At 39.6% G+C, this 14664-nt stretch overlaps 1 long non-coding RNA gene across 1 annotated transcript in view; it reads right to left on the bottom strand.

Moving 5' to 3' along the window:
- Positions 1–13097: 13097 nt before the first annotated feature.
- LOC106500109 (uncharacterized) overlaps positions 13098–14664 on the bottom strand; it is a 43528-nt gene continuing 41961 nt past the window's right edge. Inside the window, exons 2-3 of the long non-coding RNA XR_010886939.1 lie at positions 14516–14627; positions 13098–13260 (exon numbers count right to left, since the gene is read on the bottom strand). This is a non-coding gene — a long non-coding RNA (uncharacterized lncRNA). The remainder of the gene's footprint in view (positions 13261–14515; positions 14628–14664) is intronic.

Below are 14664 nucleotides of genomic sequence, written 5' to 3'. Positions count from 1 at the left end.
CAGTGGGTGTTTGTGAGCATGTGATAGAGATGACAATTAACTGCAATACTTCAGTGCAGTCAAGGGTAAATGGAGGTCAAGAGAGTTTATCTGCTTCTAATTTCAGCAAGAACAAGTTTATCTAGTTCTCATATACACCAAACAATGAATTCATCCCACTTTTTTTCATTTACCACTTCACTACTAATATAATGGTAGCTAAATAATCTATTGCAATAGCAAAGAAACTCACAAAGACAGCTGACTGTATACTCAGATTTTTGCTAAATGTATTTTCAAGAATTTAATTTAAAAGATTTAGTGTTTTTGAATAGACACTTTGAAAAGAAACTTGTTCCAGTGACTCTTCAAACAATAGCTTTCTTAATATTTTCTTGCTGATGAATGTCTTTAAGAAATGATCTCAGATATTCTAAAGGATTCAAGTTATGCTTTCACATTAGATCACTATGCGCAGATCTTTCTAATGCATGGTTTGTATCTGATAGGATCCCAACTATCTTAGTGAAAATAAATCTTGGCACATCAAATCCTGAAACACAGCTGGTTAAACACAATACTTTCTGCAAAGGGGAGGTCTTCTGTTCATTCATTTAGAAGGCTCCAAATTCAGTATTATATTCAGAAAACAAAAATAAGTAATTCCCAAGGAAATACAATAGTTTGGATTTGGGAATAGGGTAACCAGTAGCAACCGCTTTTTTCTCTCAGTGGTGATGTAGCAATATTTGTTCCTTGAAATGATTGCTTTCAAAGGAATCAAAGAAGACAAGTCCTTCAGACAAAAATCAAACACAGTAGAATAAAATCATATACTAGGAATTAGTCGGATGATAAACCATTAACAAATTCAAAAGCATCAAGTGCATTTCTCTATATGCCATTTCTACTGCAGTAACATAAGCATCCCCAGTTCAACAATAAAAGGTTTCTTTATGACACAACAGCTGACTTAACAGTGATCTCAGTTCTCAAGTCATGATCTTGAAAAGCAACTTTAATACTGATAGCAAAGACACCAGTAAGCTGATGGAATTTTATGTTGTTTTATGACTGGCATTGAAATGTTCAAGCTACTGTAAGAAACTCCAGTATTGTAATTCACAACTTCACCCTTGAAATCTGGTAGTACTTTTTAGCCTCTACTGAAAGAAAATCACTGGAGATAAAACACTGGCCTTGCTTACCCCTTCTTACCAATAGGGCACCACCACAGAAAACATTATTTTCTTTTAAAGCATAACAGCAATGTTAATTTTTGCTTCATCTCACCTAGGTCAAGAAGACTATTTGTTTATATATTTTGATAAAATCTTGATGGCAACCAAAACTAATATTAAATGTCATACTGAAATAGCCATTGAAATGAGGAGTGTTAGACAATATTTTTTGCTGAGAGATTCTTCATTCTGTGTTTATAGTTCTTGAAATAATAACAGTCATTCCTATTACTACACACAAATCAGTCATTCTAGATCTTTTACTGCACTTTACAATACCTAATGAAAGGATACAGCCATAAATGTGTTGACATAAACAATTTTCTGCAGTGGAAAGGAAAACAACCACAAGCTGGGGGAGAGGTGATATGAATGTAGAGGGGACAGATACAGATGGCTATTCCTGACAGAGAACTAGAAGAAGAGGAGAACAGGGAGCTGCCTGTGGGAAGAAAGATGCTCAGGAGAACAAGGGGCATGAGGTGAGAGACGGGGACAGAGCTATTTAGGGGACAGGGAAAAAAGTCTGGAACTAAAACCAGGACTGTAAAACTAGCACCGCAAAATACAGGTGTCCATCTCCTACTGGTAAAACCATGTAAAGCCATAAAAAGCGTAAAGCCAGTAAAGCCATAAAACCTACTAGCCAAACAACATAAAAGAGAATGACTTTCTAATGGTTATCATATGCCACCTTCTGGAGAGGACCATATGGTTACAGAGTCTTGTGCTTCTTCCTGTGTCTAGTCCACACTTTTTTCCTCCACTACTCTTATCTTCCCTCATTCCCAGCTCCGGCCTCTCTTTCTTCCTAGCTAGTCTATCATGCTCTCTGTCTGCATATTCCTTCTCCCTGCTGTTGGTCACCTTCCCCTGGCTTTTATTTTCCCTTTGCCCCATGATCCATCTCTTCCTCTTTTCCCCTCCTGCATTCCTGATGTCCATTCCTCAGATCTTTGCCCCAGAGTCAGGCCACTTGCCCTGTCTCCCCAGTCAGCATGGCTGCTTACCAGAGGAGCTCAGCACACAGCTCTGGAGGAGAGCTGCAGCAGGCATGTTCCAGTCATCTCACAGGAGCTGTAGGTGGACAGAGCATGTTCCACACTTGGAAGTCAATATCCAAACTCTGACAAGTCCCCACTGAGCTCCTGAGACTGATTTTTTTTTTTTTAAGATTTTTCATTTTCAGAAGTACCTTTTTGCAGTGATGGCAAAAGGCACATTTTGGTTGGGAACTCCCACCCTTCCTGACAAATTTCACAGCCTTGCTTCGACACATAGCCATGCAAAACTTCAACTGAATGACTGCATTGCTTATGGAACATGGGGGAAACAAGAATATTTTTGCCTCGTATAGTTCTCAGATATGGCTGACATTTCCCAAATGTGCTAGTCTGAACATACAAAAATTGATTAGATTATAAGCTAATAAATGCAAGGTTTTATAAGGCAACATGTCAGGCAAAAATAAAGATAGGTTTCAACTACTTGTCCTGTCTAAAATACCATGATCTGTTGGGAGCAAAGAGATAGCTGAAGAACTTAAATACAAAGGCTGGGAGGAAGTGTTTAGAAGAGATAAGCAAGTATAATGAAATAAAATTAAGAAATGGAAAATCTATAGCAAGAAAAAAACATCTTCCCAGCATTGAAATTTGAGTAGCTGTAGAATATTGTTCCTTTGGGAATGGTGTAAGACCCATGACTCATCACCTGGCCTATAAAAATAGATTAGACAAAACATTAGAAACATATGTCCTGCTGAATAACCCTGTGCTCTCAGAAGGATGAACCAGATGACCTAAAATGACTTTTCCATCTGTAGCATCCCTGAATGTAAGAGAAATTCTGTACAGAATTTAAGATCTTGTGGTTGAATAAACCAGAATCCTCACTGAAAGACCTCGTTCTGTCATCAGTGCCCAAGCCAAGCAGCACCTTGCTCCAAAGCAGCCCTCCCTCCTTCAAATTCCCCTCAAAATTGTCTTCCAAGGAAAGAAGATCATGGAAGAGAAGAAAATAAATGCAGAATTCCTTGCATGGCAATGCAGAAAATGTCTGAATTTCTCTCCTGGACAAAGGAGAAGGAAAGGCTAGGAAAGGAAAGGAAGAGGCAAGCACATGATATGCTGGAAAATCTGATCTGAAAATTGTGAATAGTCACCCAGGTCAGCACCTTATCCTGCAGCACTATTTCTCCTTCCCATGGAGCAGCTCTACTGGCTCAGAGACCCTGTCATACTGATTACTCACCAGCAAATGTACACCCCCTCTCTCATCAGTGAAAGAATCTTTGGAAGATGCTTTAATGATGATTCAAGAAGCAGAATTAATTTACAGTTTAAAGGGCCATACAAAGTGCTGTCCTTAGGAGCACTCCTAATTGGCATGGGTATCCTGCACTATTTGAAAGGTCAAATACAAAGCTGCTACAAAGAGCTCCTTGCAGCAGAGGAAGCAGATTGCTCAGTAGAAGGCAAAACAGAGGGTGCTAAGACTTTCCATAGTCAGTCACAAAAGTGCAAATGCTATACTTCCTACAAAGAGGGCTTCACATCTCACTGCAACAGAACTGAAAAAAGAGTATGTTCAAAGTAATAAACAGAAGGTTTAATAAGGGGAATCCAAAAATTTGTGTTGGCTGATGGACAGAATGCAGTTCAAGAAATGCATTTGTTACAAGCACTGTTTTTATTCCTAAGAGTTTTTAGAATTAGCCATTTGAGATGAATCATGCAGGTGAATTCCAACACTTAACAGGAATGAAATGCAAAGAAAGAGACTTCAGTTGTCTCCTAAGAGCGAGCTTTTTGTATTATCTGGTTTAACATTAAGTTCCAGCATTTTGACTGGCTCCTGAAATTACCATTCAAATCATGGGAAGTATGTGAAAATCTGGCTCTTTGGTTTCCACCAGACCAGACATATTACAGGTTATGTTACAGACATAACCCTGAGGTTAAAGCACTGTTTCTGGAGCACCAGTTTCTGGCCAGCCTGATATGCAACATCTACCATTCCAATTCTGCATGAAATAAGCAGTGTCCTGTGACTGGGGGCTACAGTTGGATGACAGGCATGGATGTGTCTTCCCAAAATCTAAGCTTTATTTGATGCTTAAATGGGTGAAGCCAGACCTTCCTGAAAATCTTAGACTAGCTGCTTCATATAACTCTAAGTCTAGTGGATTTAGTCAATACAAGCGTTTGCATTTGACAACATTTAGACATGGCTGATGATCAAAACTGCTGCTTCTCCAAAACTACTTCCAACTCTAACAGCAATATCCTGAGAGGTAGTAAACTTTCCTAGCAAGGGAGTTATGATGATCAGTACTAGCTTCCTGAGGATCCTCCTGCATTCATCCTTCTCCTTTTGTCCCCCTACAGTATAATATTGAATAAGATTCTAGTAATTGACATTTGCATATAATCTCATACTTTAGTTTTACATAGCTTTTAGTTTTACAAAAGTTGTCAGCTAATTACAGGGCTTGAGTCTCCACACTTTCCACTTAAGCTGGAATTGAATTTTGCATTTAAAGCAGGGATTCAGTCACTTTTACTATGCATGAGGAAAAGAGTGTATTTTTCATAACTATGACATTATTCTCCATGTTCTGAAATGTGTAGCTAGTAAAGCAAAGAGCATAAAAGAAAGGTTGCAGGGATTTTGTCCTTTCTTCTTTAAGGCCAAGAAAAAGAAAGAAGAAGCTGGCAGTGACAGAACACAGAGCAACAGAACTGCAGATGACCTGAAGATTGACATGACAAAAATGAGAAGGTGCAGAGGCAGTAGGATATATGTTATCTCTGCAGAGGTACCTGGCACAAGCTATTTCTGTGACTAGTTTGACCTGATTCAGTCTGCTAACAAATGATGAGATCCAAGACTTAGAGGCAGCTTGAGAGAATAGTGGAGTTTAATAGGCACTTGTCATTGTGATGGAGCAGAAAAAGTGTAGGTAACCTAAGACTGAGGGATACCTGCTATAATACCCTGGGCTAGAAGGATTACCACCGGAAGAATATAACTACAGAGAAAAGAGAGGAAGAAAGCTATCAGAGGAAAGCTGTTGCTGAGGAGGAGACTGGCTGCACTAAGGAGAGAGGGGCAGAAACAAAAAATGAGAACTAAGCAGCAGCTCATTCCCAAGAAGAGAGGAAGAAACAATGAAAATGGGAAAGGATGAAATTGAAGGTGGCATAAGGATGACAGACAGAAAATCATGAAAGAGAAGGCCAAATACAGAATGATCTGCAAACAGAGGAGGAACATGCAGGGGAGGAATTTCATACTAAGAGCAGAAGAAGCAGGTTTATATGACTCCTTAAGAAAAATTCATGGGTCTGTCCCCAGAGCAGATGCAGACAACCAAAGAGTGGGCTGTCTGCCAGAATTAAAAATGTAGGCATCTTTCAGAAAGGGATCATCATAGGAGTGGAGGAGAATGTACTGGGACACATGACACTGACAGACTCCCACTGGAATGACTCAGAGACAGTTATACACAACTTGGGATGATTGGGAAAGAAATGGGGGCCTCAGTCTCTAGTGGAAGTCTTTTAGTCCCAGAAGTGACAAAAAGGTGGACCATTAGTCTGCTCCAATACAGTAGGTCCTATGCTACTTTAACTTCATGATGGAAGGACTCAGAAGTGGCCTTTTGCCATAGATCTGCTAAAAGCTGATGGGTAAGTACCCTTCATTCCACATAAACAAAGGAGAAATCACCACACAACACACCTCTTTGTCTATCAATATCAGAAGAAGAAATGTTACCACCCAACCCATAAATTAGCTTGGCAAATCTTAAGACCTGTGACCCACTGTACTTTTCAGGAGAATGAGTGCACATGTAGTGGGGAGGCAATGATTGTTAGAAGGTATGGACATTTGGAAGTGCCTAAATGGAACAGGGGAAAGCAAAGAGGAAGCAAATACATGGCAACCCAGTGCCTAGGAGGCATATACAGGAGGAAAAAAAAAAAAACTTAAGAGAGAATGAAGGTTACTTCATAGAAGTTTCTGGCTTCTTTTTGTTTCTCCTATATTCAGAGACACAAAACTTGAACTCATTGTTCTGTTAACAAACAAAATTGCCTTACAGTATGCAACTTACCTAAGGCATCTCTCTTCCTACTGGCAGTTCTTAAGAATCCACCCATCAATTAAATACTCGGGTTGAAAATAGGAACAGTAAACTAACGTTAGCTATGGGGACTCCTCAAAAATATCTTATTCCACTTAGGCAGTTCTCACTGATGAATGCTACAGTGAGTGTAAATAAGATAAAAGTCTGTGATAGTTCATATCTGTTTTTCATGCCACTATATGAAGTTAATTTTCCCAAGCCTCCATTTTAAGACACAGTCATTTTTCTCAAGTATGCTGAATTTTGATATTGTTTAAAATAAAAAATAAAACTCTCATCTTTTAAATATCCATTTTGCCAAAAAATAAAGAATCCATGTGTGCTTTGGGGTTATTATTTCTGGGTTCTTTTTCCATCTTTAGCAAACACAAGCTCTGTTCTCAAGCTCCAGAATAAATTGAGAAAATTAAGATCATGGTTCTGATTAATGTTTCTGATTAATGTCTAAAATGGCAAGTGAGAAACTTCATCTTGTGATAGGCTTAATCACTTACCATTTTTAAGCACTACTAAATGCTAGTACCAGGCATTGGCATTAAAATATCCACTCTAAACTTACTTTACCTGAGGGGAGTAGAAACTTTTTTGGGAAACTCACTGCATTTTTATCTGATCCTACACAAAATATGTTAGATTTGGCAGTGGAAGAAGGGGATTGTTTTAGGTACTGATGATAAATGAAGGCAGCTCACTTACAAAAGAAATGTATTATGTGTCATCAAAATAGAGGTCATCTTCTCAAATAATGTAAAGCTAAATATCTTTTGAACCTTTGAAAGCTTTGGGGGAAATTTTCCTCTGCAACACACCCCAAGTTGAAGCCTCGATTATTTAATGTATATATCTTCCAGCATCCATTTCCTCTGCCCCTTTTAGCCTGGCCCACATTTTGGAAAACCCTGGTTTTCATGTAAAAATTAAAAGCTTTTGTCCAAAGGATGAGCCATGATCCTCAGTATCCACTCTGATTCTAAAGAGTAATGAGTATGCATATCAAAATTCAAAAGGAAAGAATGGTTCTTTTGACTATCAGACATATTGATAGGCCCTTAAGTATTTTCTACAGTCAGGCACAAGATGATTATTGACAATGTTAATAGTATTAAATTTTCTGTAAGGAAACCAGCATTTTACTGTAAGTGAAAACATTTCTCAGGATGACAAGATACATTTTTGCATTGTAAATATCATGATAGATAGACATACAGAGCGGGACAGAGAGATTTCCTTTCTGAAATGTTTAGCTTCAAAGAAGGACATCTGTTACCATGATGTTGTAGATCCTATTAGTTTAAAACAGAAGAGTGACTTACATCTATGTGTAAAAATCACTTCAGATTTTCCCTCTTCAGCTGTTCCAGCCCATCTGCAGTTGCTGGTTACTAACATCCAAGGAGATTTCTTGCCAAAGCACAGAACCACTGGGAAAGAATTATAATATCCTATTAATCCAAGTATGTACTTCTCCTTGGAGACTGTATTTTGAAATCATATTATTTGCTGTTTGTAAATGTCAGTCATGCTCTTAGACAGTTTCAGTCTCCTGGAGTAAAGAATTAAGGATTTCTAGAAGAATTCATAAAGTGTAAGCACAGTCTAAAGGCTCACTTCAACTTTCAAACATTATCAGAACCATGAATATAATTTAATGGGGAGATTAATTATCACAATGTTTTTCCCTTCAATCCCTTCTCACTTCCATGTACAGCAACACACATTAATAAATGTAAAAGTCATCTTTTGCTGAACTGCATTTCATGGTTTTACAAATTTTTTAAAAATATTTTATTTACACAATAGAATGTATCTTCATGGAAGTTTTCATCATTACACACAGACTCTGAAGCAATTCCTTTCTCATGGAGAGGTACTGGCAATTTCTAAAATACTAGAAAAGACTGCAACGTTGTGATATATTCTCCTAACCCCAATAAAAGCAGCATGTACCAGAGATCACTGAAGACTGCTAGGAGCACAGCTAAGTACTGTAACAGGCAGAAGAGTGCAGTGTGTCATGTACAGCCAAACTTCCTTCTCAGCATCACCATTTACCTATCACTGCTGTAGGTTTCTGTAGGATTGTCACAGTGCTAATAAATCCCATGCTATTAAATGAGATGAAACTATGCCTTGCTTTGTTTTGTTCTAATGGAAAGACAGCAGCGTTGCCAGTGGACTAGTAATTTCACTTGGTAAGAGGACTGACTCCCTTTCTCTGCTTCTCTTTTCTCCCCTCCCCTTCCACCTCTCTCTCTACAAGGGAACTAAAATGACTTTTACAATAGTATGAGGTTCTGTCATCATCTCCCTCAGCAGATATTGAATAAAGGAGATAATAGCCCCAGGACACCAAAAGCAGCCACTCCTTTCTGATGCTTTTCTTTTGAAAGAGTGAATATGAAGCTACGTGAGGAAAACAGACTCCAAATACTTTGCATTCTAGAGGTCTGACACAAGATATTCTGCAGTCTGTCCAATTTCTCCTTTTCAGCCTTACATTTTCCATAAGGAAACCAGACAACGTAATAAGGAATAAGAAGCCTTACAAACGTACCGTATTAGCATCCACTAGGTTTTGCAAGGAAAGTGCTGAACAAAGCAGCTAATTCCAAGACCTGCCCCATTCCTGTCCAGACACACTCTTGAGATCTTACTGAGCCCAAACAACACAGAGAATGCAACTGGAAAGAGCACAAAGGCACATAACAAATGGGTGGTGAACTAGTGACTTTTCTACAATGCACTATCAGCTTAAAATAATATTTTAGTCACTTCAACTAAGTCACATCACTCTAATAAACAATATTTGCCTTATAGAAATACTCATTAGATATCACTGGCGTGACTTAAAACATGCTTTTGATTTAAACATTTATTTCCTAAATTGGTTAAAGCTGGAGCCTGCATGAGCTAAATTATATTCTGTTGAACTGCAATCTTGTGATCCATTCAATTGCAAAGGCTATATAGAAACTACAGCCACACTGGACAAACATGCAGCTGAAGCTGCATAACTGAGAACCTGCATCCCGGAAACAATTAGATTAAACCAGACTAGTCATGTACTATGTCATGAAACCTCACCACTAAAATAAAAGGTATTATAGAGAATACGAAGACAGACTCTTCTCAGAGATGCACAATGAAGTGACAAGAGGCAACAGTCTCAACTTGCAGCATAAGAAGTTCTAACCGGATATAAGGGAAAAAATGTTCACCACGGGAGTGGTTAAGCACTGGCACAGGTGCCTTGAAAAGATGTGGAATCTCCATTCTTGGAGTTTCCTTGTCCTCAGCTGGACCAGGCACTGAGCAACCTGAACTTACCTGGAAGCTAGCCCTGCTTTGAGTAAGATGATGAACTAGATGACATTTGGAGATCCTGTCCAACCTGAATTATGCTATGGAATTAGCACTTTCTGCACAGAGATAAGACTTTCTAACCAGGTTTAAATTCACTTTCTATTTCACTTTGATTTTAACATATATTCTTAACAAAATTTTACTAATCAGGAAGTAAAATGCATGAAATTGTAGATAACTTCATCAAATCCAAAGCACACTACATTAGCCATGACTCCCAGCTTCTCTACGGTACCAGAGCTAGTTCAGTTTTTCAGCAGAATAGACAATACTGAATTTTGCTGCCTCAAGGATAAGAACAAAATGAAGCATTTACTGAAATAACTTACTTACTCCCCTGAGGTACAGCCAGGGAGGATTCCATGAGTGGCTGGTGAGAGAAGTGAGATGTTTAGGGGTTGAGAAGCGTCAGTGTGGTTTAGGAAGACTGTGGATGAGAATCACTCTCACTTCCCAATCTCCAGGCAATCATGCCGTGGACATAGGACTTGCAGAGTTAGATATTGCTAGAGACAGCGTTAGGCCTCCCTCTAGTAGTGGGAACTCAGGGTGCAGGCAGCCATGCATTATGGGGAGTAACACAAGAACTTCCTCACAGACTGGGCTCCTGACCTGCAGCCCACACACCCCACACCTTCACATTTAAGAGGTCTCCACTAGGCTCTGCAGAAGAGCCATAAGAACCCTAGTGCTGGGATGCAGATGCCAGGTAAGTGCTACACACACTTTTGATACACACTTTGGTGAGAAGGAAGAAGACTTGGAAGGTGAGGCTGTGCAGGAACTGTGCTATGTTGTTTTGCAGGTCTTAGCAGGGATTCACTGAGTGTGGAGCCTGGTTATAGCTGTTTCAAGAAGGTTCTTGCTATTTGCTCCTGGTTGGCCCAAAGAGTCCTGCTTTTAGGACTTTGCATAGCTTGTAATTCAGGCCAGGAGAACCAGCAGCACAGAGCTGATTTTGCCACCCCCACCCCTGCCGCACTGGCAATGGCTTACAGACGCCTTTGCGCAAAACTGGCTCAAGCAGGCACCAACCATGGTTGCTCAGCAAGCTGACTGGCTCATGCTACCAGCACATATATCCATGATGTGATTCTCTGAACAGAAAGTGCAATGCTCCAACTGCCACTTAGGCTAGATTTACTCTACATAATTCTAACACAGCCATGTTGATCCCATGTGCAGTGAGCCTGAAAGTTACAAACAGTGAATACAAATACCTTCCCCAAACCAAGTACTGTCAGATGTCCTCAGGAGAAATGAAACATTACTAGCAAACAGAGTTCTTAAGGCAATAAAAGGCCTGTGCTCCTATCTTTCCTAGACAAACCTAGTACTGACTATGTCTAAACTACTAAATAAATTGACCCAGTGCTCTTCCTTTCCCTTTGTCCTCCCCTTCCCCTCTAAACAGGCTGGTCTCAGCCACACTGTGCACTTGGAACAATTCCTGGATTGCACTCCTGAACTATACCCAGAAATTGCCTAGGAAAGCCAACATTAGTCAAAGCCTAAGTTGTGCCAAGGAGTGTGCTAACAGCTAAGCAGAAGGGTAACTGCAGGCCAGCACCTAAGTCAATGCCCTGGGCCTGTTTACTAGGATAAACATAGTTAGTTTGCCTTGGATGTAGCATTTATCAGAGCCCTGGGTATGATGTGCTCTCCAGGAGTCTCTGCCTCTCACTTCTACCAACATTCTTCAGAGGTTGCCTTTTTCTTGGTCCCAAATAGCTTTATTTCAGCTCCCAGCCTAGATTTCTCCTCCTCTGTACCATACCATGGTGCAAAACTCAACACAAGTAGAATATCACATAAATTGGTAAGTGCCATGGCTAGTTAGCGATGACTTAGATTATTGGAAGCAGTTAGCAAAGGGATCATTCTAGCAGGCAATTGTATAGCAACCAATGCAATAGCAAACAAATGATGAATCATATAATATTCATGAAATATTGTAGGCAGCTCCTCTGCACAAAATCATCTAATCTGTGGTAGGAATCTTCTAGAAAATTTGGGATAAACTAGATAAAGGTGTTAAGAACATGAATCAGCTTGAACAAAACACTTTAAATCAACTAAAGGCAATGTGACCCAGAAGATCATACCCAAGGATCAAGCCCTTTATTTCCTAGGAAACTAGGAGGAATAGCTCTCAGGGAGCTATGATACTGGCAAATACCCTCCAAGTACAGACATTACAAATAAAACTCAATATTCATCTAGGTTTATACTACAGAGAATTTGTCCAGGAAGAGTATGAAGGTCTGAGCCCTACCCAAAACAGCTATACTGACAAAAGACCTTACAGGAAAACCAACATTTTTTCTCCAGAATAGCTTGTTCCCCTGGGGGCAGGTGAGAGGGAGGCTACACTGGCTTTACTATATGTATATAGTGCAAATCTTTGCCTTTATAGCTCTAGTGCTAGTATACACACATATAACTTTCTATTCCAGTAAAGCACCTCTAATGTAAACACAGGCCAAAGGTTAACATTCTCTTGTAAAATTCCCTAGACTTTTTATGTTTTAAAAAGCAGCTTTCAGATAAAATTGGATAGTCTGTGCTCATTTCTGAAGCTACCATCCAAACAAAATTCTTTTGGCATGGTCAAAGCATGAACTCTTGAACATGATGTTATAGAATAAACAGATCCATCTCATTCTCCTTCAAATGTAGGTAGGATATTTATTATTTACTGCATGGAAAAAGCTAATATATAAGCAACATGTTCAAGTTTCTAAGCTTTGGAGTAAAAATTAATAATTAAAGACTATAAGAAACCAATTGACCATGTTCTCTGAGAGCCAACAACACTGACTCACATTTCTTGGAAGAGTTTGACAGTTGCCATATATCTACAAACAAAAATAGCCCCACTGCTGGCATACCCTACTGCTGGTGGTGCCTGTAACTGCTGGTTCTGCATTTTGTTTCTCTGATAAGCATGCCAGTCTACCTGCATAAGCCTGCCATTTGAGCTAGAACAAATCACTCCCTGGCTCCCTGTTCAGAGCACTTTGTGCACGTTAATTTAAAATGCATCAAAACACTTTTTTTCTGCTGACTTATCAGATGTGTGCCATATAAAAAATTAGGCAAATGCTTAATTGGAACAAGATTATTCTGGCAAAGTTTTTGGCTTGGTATCATACAGAAAACTGAATAGCTATTGTCTCATCGGCCCTCAGAGTGGTCACCAAGTTTATCTAGCAGTTGCCTTCAATAATCTGCCAGACATGAAGTCAGGTAGAAATGTCTTCACAGTCTTGAAACAAAACTGGAGGAGAAAGGGTTGAAAGAGAACTGCAATGAGGAAGCAATTAGGCAGAACTGCAAGGGTTGTGCATTTCAGCCAGGCATGTGTTCTTTTATTTATCTGGGTTTATAAGTGAAGATTACAAGAGGAGCCAAATTATAAAGAACAAATTGTACATCTTTAGTACTTAAATTCCACAAATATGTAATTTTGGATGTACTAGAAACACTGATCCTGGGCCAAGATAGAGTCAGTTAAGAACACTAACAAAAAAGGAGAAAAACAAAAAGGAAGCATAAATGTATTCCCATACCACAGAAGAGCTGTAGATCATCTTAAGCAATTATGGTCGCAGGGGCTTTTCATATCAGATTCCTATTTCTTCCACTATATCACTTACAGAACAGAAAACAACCTCTACAAGTTTTGAAGCATCCTTCGCCAAGAATATGCTAGTCTCAGATGAAATCCTGTCTATATTTATATGTTTATATAAAATAAGCTGTGTGCAAAGCAGACTTCTGCTGCTCTGTGGCTAAAGTCTTTCCCTTCCATCTTCTGGCACAAAGGATACATCTGTACTGCATTTGTAAAGGATGCCCCAAGGCAAGATTCAAGACCAAATGCACAGTCCATACAGACAGCAGGCTTCAAAGTACAGCCCCAGCTGCAGCTAGAGGCCACTTTGTGAAGGACACCACATGCCCATGCATTTCCAGTAGCTTAATGTGCTGCTGGACATCTTAGTATGCAACCTTACAGCAGACGGGCGGTCCACGGGCTGCCTGTAGGCAACCTGTGCAGCAGTCGTGTGGATTAAAAGAAGTCAGTCCTAATGATGGTGTTCCCAGTCCTTTCTGAGACCACTCGTATGACATAGGCATAGCCATAAGATTCAAGATCTGAGTAACAGTGCAATTCCACTGAGCAAGGAAGAACAAGATGTAGAAAGCTTCATCTGTTTCTTCCACTTTGTCTCCTGCCACCCAAAGCATAGATTAATTCAGAGCCAGGGACTGCACAGGCAGTGGGTCTTGCAACTGAATTTGCAAAGGAGCAATCACCATAAAGAAGAAAGGAAGCCACTAGTTAAGCCCACCACAGCGCTCACATGAATGACCACAGAGAGGATACACTACATTTCCATAGGCATAGGAGATGGTGGATGAAGGAGTCCTTTTTTTCTGGCCACCCCAAAAGAGTCTTGTAAACATCCTTTCTTGAACAGACTGGGCAAGATTTGGATACAAGAGTGTTGTCTCTTCTTCATGTGTCCTTCCATCACAGTCACATGGTTTTTCCAAAATAAGACACATGCTATAGCCTGACCTGTAGTGCACTGGCTAGGCCTTTGGCATTACACAGCAATTCTGAAATAGTATATGATCTATGATCTCTGCTTCTCCACGTATATCTTTCCATATGTTTGCTTCATTAGATTATGCATTATTTTTTACTCTATTAACACTTGTTCAAAGGCAAGTAAAACTGTCCAGCTTGACTAGCGTGTTTTCTTACCTGAAGGTAGGTGTCAAGAAGCATAGGTTTTTGTTCCTAATCCCACATTAATATCAGTGACTCATGAATGCCATGTTTCCATTTGTGTAAACGTGTGAGTGAATGTCACCTCCTGAAAGAAAAAAAAAGAACATCAGAATACAGAGTGG

Source organism: Apteryx mantelli, chromosome Z (assembly GCF_036417845.1).
Source record: "Apteryx mantelli isolate bAptMan1 chromosome Z, bAptMan1.hap1, whole genome shotgun sequence".
NCBI lineage: Eukaryota > Metazoa > Chordata > Aves > Apterygiformes > Apterygidae > Apteryx > Apteryx mantelli.
Note: the sequence above shows the minus strand (reverse complement) of the source record. Positions and strands in the feature narration are given on the sequence as shown.